This window comes from Neophocaena asiaeorientalis, unplaced genomic scaffold (assembly GCF_003031525.2).
Source record: "Neophocaena asiaeorientalis asiaeorientalis breed wild unplaced genomic scaffold, Neophocaena_asiaeorientalis_V1.1 scaffold288, whole genome shotgun sequence".
Taxonomy (NCBI): Eukaryota; Metazoa; Chordata; class Mammalia; order Artiodactyla; family Phocoenidae; genus Neophocaena; species Neophocaena asiaeorientalis.
The window spans coordinates 1,301,415-1,311,537 of NW_020175529.1; the positions used below are offsets into that span (position 1 = coordinate 1,301,415).

General features: G+C 38.1%; 1 non-coding gene across 1 annotated transcript; it reads right to left on the reverse strand.

The window, feature by feature from the left end:
- Positions 1 to 9,682: 9,682 nt before the first annotated feature.
- On the reverse strand, positions 9,683 to 9,789 carry LOC112415957 (U6 spliceosomal RNA). Its single transcript, XR_003006400.1, has one exon. It is a non-coding gene; the product is annotated as a U6 spliceosomal RNA (small nuclear RNA).
- Between the last annotated feature and the right edge of the window lie 334 nt (positions 9,790 to 10,123).

Consider the following 10,123-nt stretch of genomic DNA (forward strand, 5'->3'; position numbering starts at 1 on the left):
ATTTTAATCTAATATTTTAATTCTTATATTCAAAGCAATAATAAAAAAATGAAGCCAAAATAATACAAAGTGGTAAAAGCACCTGCAGTAGATTTCTAAGAGCCATATGTTTGTATCTAGAAAAGAGCATTTGTATAATTCGTAAGTCATGTGTATGGTTCAATTAATGCCATTGTTTTTTTTTTTTTTTTCTTATTTATTTATTTATTTATGGCTGTGTTGGGTCTTCGATTCTGTGCGAGGGCTTTCTCTAGTTGCAGCAAGCAGGGGCCACTCTTCATCGCGGTGCATGGGCGTCTCACTATCGCGGCCTCTCTTGTTGTGGAGCCCAGGCTCCAGACGCGCAGGCTCAGTAATTGTGGCTCACGGGCCTAGTTGCTCCACGGCATGTGGGATCTTCCCAGACCAGGGGTTGAACCCGTGTCCCCTGCATTGGCAGGCAGATTCTCAACGACTGCGCCACCAGGGAAGCCCAGATTTTTTTAAATATACATATTAAGGGTCTTTATATTTTTATTTTTTATATTTTTAACATCCTTATTTCACTATAATTGCTTTACAATGTTGTGGTAGTTTCTGATGTACAACAAAGTGAATATGCTATAATTATACAATATCCCCATATCCCCTCCTTCTTGGATCTCACTCGCACCCTCCCTATCCCACCCGTCTAGGTGGTCACAAAGCACCAAGCTGATCTCCCTGTGCTATGCAACTGCTTCACACTAGCTATCTGTTTTACATTTGGTAGTGTATGTATGTCAATGCTACTGTCCCACTTCATCCCAGCTTACCCTTCCAGTGTCCTCAAGTCCATTCTCTATATCTGCGTTTTTAATCCTGTCCTGCCGCTGGTTCATCAGAACCACTTTTTGTTTAATTCCATATATATGTGTGAGCATAGAGTATTTGTTTTTCTCTTTCTGACCTACATCACTCTGTATGATAGACACTAGGTTCATCCACCTCACTACAAATAACTCAGTTTCATTTCTTCTTATGGCTGACTAATATTCCACTGTATATATGTGTCACATCTTCTTTATCCATTCATCTGTCGATGGACACTTAGGTTGCTTCCATGTCCTGGCTATTGTAAACAGAGCTGCAATGAACATTGTGGTACATGACTCTTTTTAAATTGTGGTTTTCTCAGGGTATATGCCCAACAGTAGGATTGCTGGGTCATATGATAGTTCTATTTTTAGTTTTTTAAGGAAGCTCCATACTGTTCTCCATAGTAGCTGTATCAACTAACATTCCCACCAACAATGCAAGAGAGTTCCCTTTTCTCCACACCCTTTCCAGCATTTATTGTTTGTAGATTTTTCAATGATGGCCATTCTGACAGGTGTGAGGTGATACCTCATTGTACTTTTGATTTGCATTTTTCTAATGATTAGTGATGTTGAGCATCTTTTCATGTGCCTCTTGGCCATCTGTATGTCTTCTCTGGAGAAATGTCTATTTAGGTCTTCCACCCATTTTTGGATTGGGTTGTTTCTTTTTTTAATATTGAGCTGCATGAGCTGCTTTTATATTTTGGAGATTAATCCTTTGTCAGTTGCTTTGTTTGCAAATATTTTCTCCCATTCTTAGGGTTGTCTTTTAGTCTTGTTTATGGTTTCCTTTGCTGTGCAAAAGCTTTTATGTTTTAATAGGTCCCATTTGTATATTTTTGTTTTTATTTCCATTATTCTAGGAGTTGGGTCAAAAAGGATCTTGCTGTGATTTATGTCAAGGAGTCTTCTTTCTAAGTTTTCCTCTAAGAGTTTTATAGCATTGGCCTTAACATTTAGGTATTTAATCCATTCTGAGTTTATTTTTCTGTGTGGTGTTAGGAAGTGTTCTAATTTCATTATTTTACATGTAGCTGTCCAGTTTTCACAGCACCACTTATTGAAGAGGCTGTCTTTTCTCCCTTGTATATTCTTTCCTCCTTTAGCAAAATAAGGTGACAATATGTGCTTGGGTTTATGTCTGGGCTTTCAATCCTGTTCCATTGATCTATATTTCTGTTTCTGTGCCAGTAACATACTGTTGATTGCTGTAGCTTAGTAGTATAGTCTGAAGTCATGGAGCCTGATTCCTGCAACTCCATGTTTCTTTCTCAAGATTGCTTGGGCTATTCAGGGTGTTTTGTGTTTCCATACAAATTGTGAAATTTGTTTTTCTAGTTCTGTGAAAAATGCCATTAGTAGTGTGATAGGGATTGCACTGAATCTGTAGATTGCTTTGGGTTGTATAATCATTTTCACAATGTCGATTCTTCCAATCCAAGAACATGGTATATCGCTCCATCTGTTTGTATCATCTTTAATTTCTTTCATCAGTGTCTTATAGTTTTGTGCAAACAGGTCTTTTGTCTCCTTAGGTAGGTTTATTCCTAGGTATTTTATTATTTTTGTTGCAGTGGAAAATAGGAGTGTTTCCTTAATTTCTCTTTCAGATTTTTCATCATTAATATATAGGAATGAAAGAGATTTCTGTGCATTAATTTTGTATCCTGGTACTTTACCAAATTCATTGATTAGCTCTAGTAGTTTTCTGGGAGCATCTTTAGGATTCTTTATGCATAGTATCATTTCATCTGCCAACAGTGACAGTTCTACTTCTTTTCCAATTTCGATTCCCTTTATTTCTTTTTCTTCTCTGATTGCTGTGGCTAAAACTTCCAAAACTATGTTGAATAAGAGTGGTGAGAGTGGGCAACATTGTCTTGTACCTGATCTTAGTGGAAATGCTTTCAGTTTTTCACCATTGAGAATCATGTTGGCTGTGGGTTTGTCATATATGGCCTCTATTGTGATGAGGTAGGTTCCCTCTATGCCTACTTTCGGAAAGTTTTTATCATAAATGTTGAATTTTGTCAAAAGTGTTTTCTGCATCTATTGAGATTATCATATTGTTTTTATCCTTCAATTTGTTAATATGGTGTATCACATTGATTGATGTGCATATATTAAATAATCTGCATTCCTGGGATAAACCCCACTTGATCATGGTACATGATCCTTTCAATGTGCTGTCGGATCCTCTTTGCTAGTATTTTGTTGAGAAATTTTGCATCTGTATTCATCAATGATATTGGCCAGTAGTTTTCTGTTTTTGTGACATCTTTGTTGTGTTTTGGTATCAGGGTGATGTTGGCCTCATAGAATGAGTTTGGCAGTGTTTCTCTCTGTGCTATATTTTGGAAGATTTTGAGAAGGAATGGTGTTAGCTCTTCTTTAAACGTTTGATAGCATTCGCCTGTAAAGCCATCTGGTCCTGGACTTTTGTTTGTTGGAAGATTGTTAATCACAGTTTCAATTTCAGTGCTTGTGACTTGTCTGTTTATATTTTCTATTTCTTCCTGGTCAGTATCAGAAAGTTGTGCTTTTCTAAGAATTAGTCCATTTCTTCCAGGTTGTCCATTTTATTGGCATATTGTTGCTTTTAGTAATCTCTCATAATCCTTTGTATTTCTGCAGTGTCAGTTGTTACTTCTTCTTTTTCATTTCTAATTCTATTGAGTTGAGTCTTCTCTCTTTTCTTCTTCATGAGTCTGGCTATTGGTTTATCAATTTTGTTTATCTCCTCAAAGAAACAGCTTTTAGTTTTATTGATCTTTGCTATTGTTTTTTTCATTCCTTTTTCATTGATTTCTGATCTGATCTTTATGATTTCTTTCCTTCTGCTAACTTTGGGGTTTTTCTTTCTCTAATTGCTTTAAGTGTATGGCTAGGTTGTTTTTTTAGAGATTTTTCTTGTATCTTGAGGTAGGTTTGTATGGCTATAAACTTCCCTCTTAGAAATGCTTTTGCTGCATCCCGTAGGTTTTGGGCCATCATGTTTTCACTGTCATTTGTTTCTAGGTATTTTTTGATTTCCTCTTTGATTTCTTCAGTGATCTCTTGGTTATTTAGTAGTGTATTGTTTAGTCTCCATGTGTTTGTATTTTTTTCCTGTAATTGATATCTAGTCTCGCAGCATTGTTGTTAGGAAAGTTACTTGCTATGATTTCAATTTTCTTAAATTTATCAAGGCTTGGTTTGTGACCCAAGATATGCTCTATCCTGGAGAATATTCCATGAGCACTTGAGAGAAACATGTATTCTATTTTTTTTTTTTTTGGATGGAATGTTCTATCAATATCAATTAAATTCTTATTTTTTAGTGTGTCATTTAAAGCTTGTGTTTCCTTGTTTATTTTCATTTTGGTTGATCTGTCCATTGGTGAAAGTGGGGTGTTAAAGTCCACTACTATGATTGTCTTACTGTCCATTTTGCCTTTTATGGCTGTTAGCATTTGCCTTATGCCTTGATTGTTCCTATGTTGGGTGTGTAAATATTTACAATTGTTATATCTTCTTCTTGGATTGATCCCTTGATCATTATGTCGTGTCCTTCTTTTTCTCTTTTAATAATCTTTATTTTAAAGTCTATTTTGTCTGATATAAGAATTGTTACTCCAGCTTTCTTTTGATTTCCTTTTGCATGGAATATATTTTTCCATCCTCTCACTTTCAGTCTGTATGTGTCCCTAGGTCTGAAGTGGGTCTCTTGTAGACTGCATATGTATGGGTCTTATTTTTATATCCATTCAGCCAGTCTGTGTCTTTTGGTTGGAGCATTTAATCCATTTACATTTAAGGTAATTATCAATATGTATGTTCCTATTACCATTTCCTTAATTCTTTTGGGTTTGTTATTGTAGGTCTTTTTCTTCTCTTATGTTTCCTGCCTAGAGAAGTTCCTTTAGTATTTTTTGTAAAGCTGGTTTTTTGGTGCTGAATTCTCTTTATTTTGCTTTTCTGTAAAGGTTTTAATTTATCTGTAGAATCTGAATGAGATCCTTTCTGGGTAGAGTAATCTTGGTTGTAGGTTTTTCCCTTTGTCATTTTAAATATGTCCTGCCACTCCCTTCTGGCTTGCAGACTTTCTGCCGAAATATCAGCTGGTAACCTTATGGCTATTCCCTTGTATGTTACATTTGTTTTTCCCTTGCTGCTTTTTTTTTTCCCCTTGCTGCTTTTAATATGTTTTCTTTGTATTTAATTTTTGATAGTTTGATTAATATGTATCTTGACGTGCTTCTCCTTGGATTTATCCTGTATGGGACTCTCTGCACTTCCTGGACTTGATTGACTGTTTCCTTTCCCATGTTAGGGAAGTTTTCCAGTATAATCTCTTCAAATATTTTCTCAGACCCTTTCTTTTTCTCTTCTTCTTTTAGAACACCTATAATTCAAATGTTGGTGAATTTAATATTGTCCCAGAGGTCTCTGAAACTGTCCTCAATTCTTTTCATTCCTTTTTTTTTTTTTTTTTTAGTCTTCTCTGCAGTAGTTATTTCCAATGTTTTATCTTCCAGGTCACTTATCTGTTCTTTTGCCTCAGTTATTCTGATGTTGATTCCTTCTAGAGAATTTTTAACTTCATTTATTGTGTTGTTCATCATTGTTTGTTTGCTCCTTAGTTCTTCTAGGTCTTTGTTAAACATTTATTGTATTTTGTCCATTCTATTTCCACGATTTTCAACCATCTTTAATATCATTATTCTGAATTCTTTTTTCAGGTAGACTGCCTATTTCCTCTTCATTTGTTTGGTCTGGTGGGTTTTTACTTTGCTCCTTCATCTGCTGCATATTTCTCTGTCTTCTCATTTTGTTTATTTACTGTATTTGGACTCTCCTTTTTGCAAGCTGCAGGTTCGTAATTCCCATTGTTTTTGGTGTCTGCCCCCAGTGGGTGAAGTTGATCCAGTGGCTTCTGTAGGCTTCCTGGTGGAGGGGACTGGTTCCTCTGTTCTGGTGGGTAGGACTAGATCTTGTAATTCTGGTGGTCAGGGAATCTGGTGGTGTGTTTTGGGGTGTCTGTGAACCTAGTATGATTTTAGGTTGCCTCTCTCTGGGTGGTGGTGTGTTCCTGTTTTGCTAATTGTTTGGCATGGGACTTCCAGCACTGGAGCTTGCTGGCCATTGCGTGGAGATGGGTCTTAACTTTGAGGTGGTCATCTCTGGGAGAGCTCTCACTGATTGATATTACTTGGGGCCAGGAAGTCTTTGTTTGTCCAAAGTCCTGAACTCAGCTCTCCCACCTCAGAGTCTCTGGCCTGATAACAGGCCAGAGCACCAAGGCCCTGTCAGCCACATGGCTCAGAAGAAAAGGGAGAAAAAAAGAAGGAAAAAACTAATAATAAATTTAAAATAATTAAAAAACATTATTAATATAAAAATGTTTTAAATTATTAAAATAAAAATATCATAATAAAAAAAGAAGAGAGCTACCAAACCAATAAACAAGTCCACCAATGATAACAAGCACTAAAAAGTATACTATTATAAACATAAAAATCAGTAACAAATCAGTCACAGACAGCAAACCCCGAGTCTACAGTTGCTCCCAGAATCCACCACCTCAATTTTAGGATCATTCTTTGTCTATTCAGGTATTCCACAGACGCTGGGTACATCATGTTGATTGTTGGGATTTAATCTGCTGCTCCTGAGGCTGCATGGAGAAATTTCCCTTTCTCTTTTTTGTTTGCACAGCTCCTGGAGTTCAGCTTTGGTTTTAGCCCCCACCTCTGCCTGTAGGTTGCCCTCAGGCCTCTGTTCCAGCTCAGACAGGACGGGTTAAACAGCAGCTGATTAGGGAGCTCTGGGTCATTCATGCTGAGGGGAGGGAGGGGTAACTGTAGTTATAATTGGAATGTGGGGCTAGCCTGTAGCGGCAGAGGCTGATGTTACATTTCAACTGCCTGAGGCGTGCCATGTGTTCTCCCAGGGAAGTTGTCCCTGGATTATGGGACCCTGGCAGTGTCGAGCTGCACAGTCTCCTGGGGCATGGTGTGGATAGTGACCTGTGCCTGCACACAGGATTCTTGGTGGCTGCAACAGCAGCATTAGAATTTCACGCCCATCTCTAGTGTCCGAGCTGATAGCCACAGCTTATGCTTGTCTCTGGATCTTGTTTAGGCGGTGCTCTGCCTTCTGTGGGCAGAAGGGGAAGGAATCCCCTTTCCTCGCACACCCTGAAACAATGGTCTCTTGCCTCTTAGGCAAGTCCAGACTTTTTCCCGGACTCCCTCCCAGCTAGCTGTGGAACACTAGCCTCTTTCAGGCTGTGTTCATGCAGCCAACCCAGTCCTCTCCCTGGGATCTGACCTCCAAAGCACAAGCCACAGCTGTCAGCCACCACCTGCCCCAGTGGGTGTGCAGACAACTGTCTCAGGCTGGTGAATGTTGGTCAGCACTGTTCCTCTGTGAGGGAATCTCTCTGCTTTGCCCTCTGCACCCCTGTTGCTGTGCTCTCCTCCATGGCTCCAAAGCTTCCCCCTGCCCAACCCCTGTCTCCACCAGTGTAGGGCCTTCCTAGTGTGTGGAAATTTTTCCTGCTTCACAGCTCCCTCCCAGAGATGCAGGTCCCATCCCTGTTCTTTTGTCTCTGTTTTTTCTTTTTTCTTTTGTCCTACCCAGGTACATGGGGATTTTCTTGCCTTTTGGGAAGGCTGAGGTCTTTTGCCAGCATTCAGTAGGTGTTCTGTAGGATTTGTTCCACATGTAGCTGTATTTTTGATGTATTTGTGGGGAGAAAGGTGATCTCCACGTCTTACCCCTGCCATCTTGAAGATATCTAAGGGTCTTTTTTCCATAGTGATTTTTGACAGGAGTAGGGACAGCTTATTTAATGAGTCAATGTTTTAAATTAGATATATTTACTTTTTGACCACCCTCCACCCCAAATATCCCAAACTACTTAAATGACAAGATAATTTGCATATATAGGATATTTAATAACTATACATTTTTCCACAACTGGAATTAAAAATTTGTGAAGCAGGTAACACACCTTACACATTTTAGGTATATAATGTATTCCTAAACAGATGACACAGTATTTGTCAGAACATATTTGTTAGTTGCTGCACACACACTTCACACACATACACCATAAAAAATGCATTTAGTTGGCTTTTATTGCTCTTCATCCATAGAAAAAATAAATAGTTATCCAAATAGCTATATTCCACCCACCCCACCCCACCCCCAGATTTTATAGCCCCTATGCATTCAGTAGAGGTGATGTGTCTACTTTTGGTCAATGAGTTCTAAGCAGAAGGTCTTCATCTCTGAAGTCAGAATAAAGTATAAGCTAATAAGTGTGCTACTGCCACTTTTCACCTAGTATAATGAAAAAGAAGGTCACATGGTCCATATGTAATTAACAGATTGTAGAGGCTCAATCAGCCTGGGTCTGTGAATGAATGTGTGGAGAGACTGTATCCTACCTTGACCAACCTTAGCTATCTGCCAAGAGATAGAAATAAAAATTGTTGTTTGTGTGTTAAATGACAAAAATACTGTGATTGATTTGTGATTGTGGTTTAACATAGGCTTCTTGACTAATACCTCAAGTCTCTATATTCAGACAAAATAGAACACATGATCTTGCCATAAAAATAGAATTTGTATAAATACATTTGTTCTTTTCCTTTTGGCTATATTTTATGGTATATTCTTTTATCTTTTAATTTTTTATCAAATAATTACAGCTTGGATTATACTTTCCTTCTGTTATAACTATGTTGTATTTTTTAAAACAATTTCATATATTCATTAAGGTTTTATTGAGTAATTAGTGTGAAGGTTTTACAGGAATGACACAAGCTGAATTATAACAATATTTGCCATGAAGTTGTTGTCCATTTAGTAGCAAAAAATAATAAAGAATACAAATAGCTATGACACAAGTTGGAATTTTGTTAATAGCATAACAGACTCCCTAGATAAAGAGTTCAATCACCAGGGTAGTTTTTAAAAGTAGCATGTAGCTAGAGTTAATAAGGAGCCCCATTATGTATAAATTTCAAACACTTTCCATCAAAGTCCCTAGGAATGTCCAGATATTACCTGCCCTGCTTCTGCCCTCCTTCTGACAATTCAATTTGATTATTCACCTGTTTTTAAAAGGCAGTGAACATGAGAGCTTCAATGATGGAGGAAGATGGCAGAGGTATTTCCTATGACGTAGAGCCAATCCTCAGCAAGCGTATGCAGGAGAACATGCAGAGAATAGATGCTCTGACTTGAATTGCTTTCCTAGGGGCACAAGCTATGGACCCTGTGTGATATTCAAACATAAGCACTTAGCTTGTTGAAGACAATGAGGGGCTGCTTTTCTTGCCAAACCCTCATCAAATTTTAATAGAGCCATCAGAAGTCAATAATTAATTTCTCAACCAAGAGGGACTTTTAATAGAGGGTTTACAGCTTGTATGATCTTTCTTTTTGTAAATATGCAGTCTGTATTTCAGAGATCGGACACATAGCATTCACTAAAACATTGTAGACAATTGTCATTATTTACATTGTAAAGTCACGTCTCACCCAAAATTTAAGGCCATTATTTCTGGGGGTCTCCTATAGCATATTACTCCTCAAAAACTAAACAAAACTTTTTTTTTTTTTTTTTTTTGTGATATGCGGGCCTCTCACTGTTGTGGCCTCTCCCATTGTGGAACACAGGCTCTGGATGCGCAGGCTCAGTGGCCATGGCTCACGGGCCCAGCCGCTCCGTGGCATCTGGGATCTTTCTGGACCAGGACACGAACCTGTGTCCCCTGCATCAGCAGGCAGACTCTCAACCACTGCGCCACCAGGGAAGCCCTAAGCAAAACTTTAATTTCCCCCCAACTTAAATACCATAGTTCTTCATGAATTTGCTTGTCATCCTTGCACAGGGGCCATGCTAATCTTCTCTGTATCATTCCAATTTTAGTATATGTGTTGCCGAAGCGAGCACAAAATACCATAGTTCTGAAAGGGATATAGAATTGACCAGAGGTGAGAGTAATGAACTCTAGGACCACGTCCTGGGAATGACTTCTTTAGGCTCTGCAGGATGGCCTGGAAGACTCAAATAAAAATCCATATTGACAAATACTACAATCCAACCTCAAATAAAAATCCAAATTGACAAATAAAATAGAAATCAATATTGACTCAAATAAAATAAAAAATAAAATAAAACTCCATATTGACAAATAAAATTAAAATCCATACTGACAAATACTACAATCCACCCTCTACTGAGGGAGATGAACAGATTTAAGGCAGGAAGATGGAGGAAAAGAGGC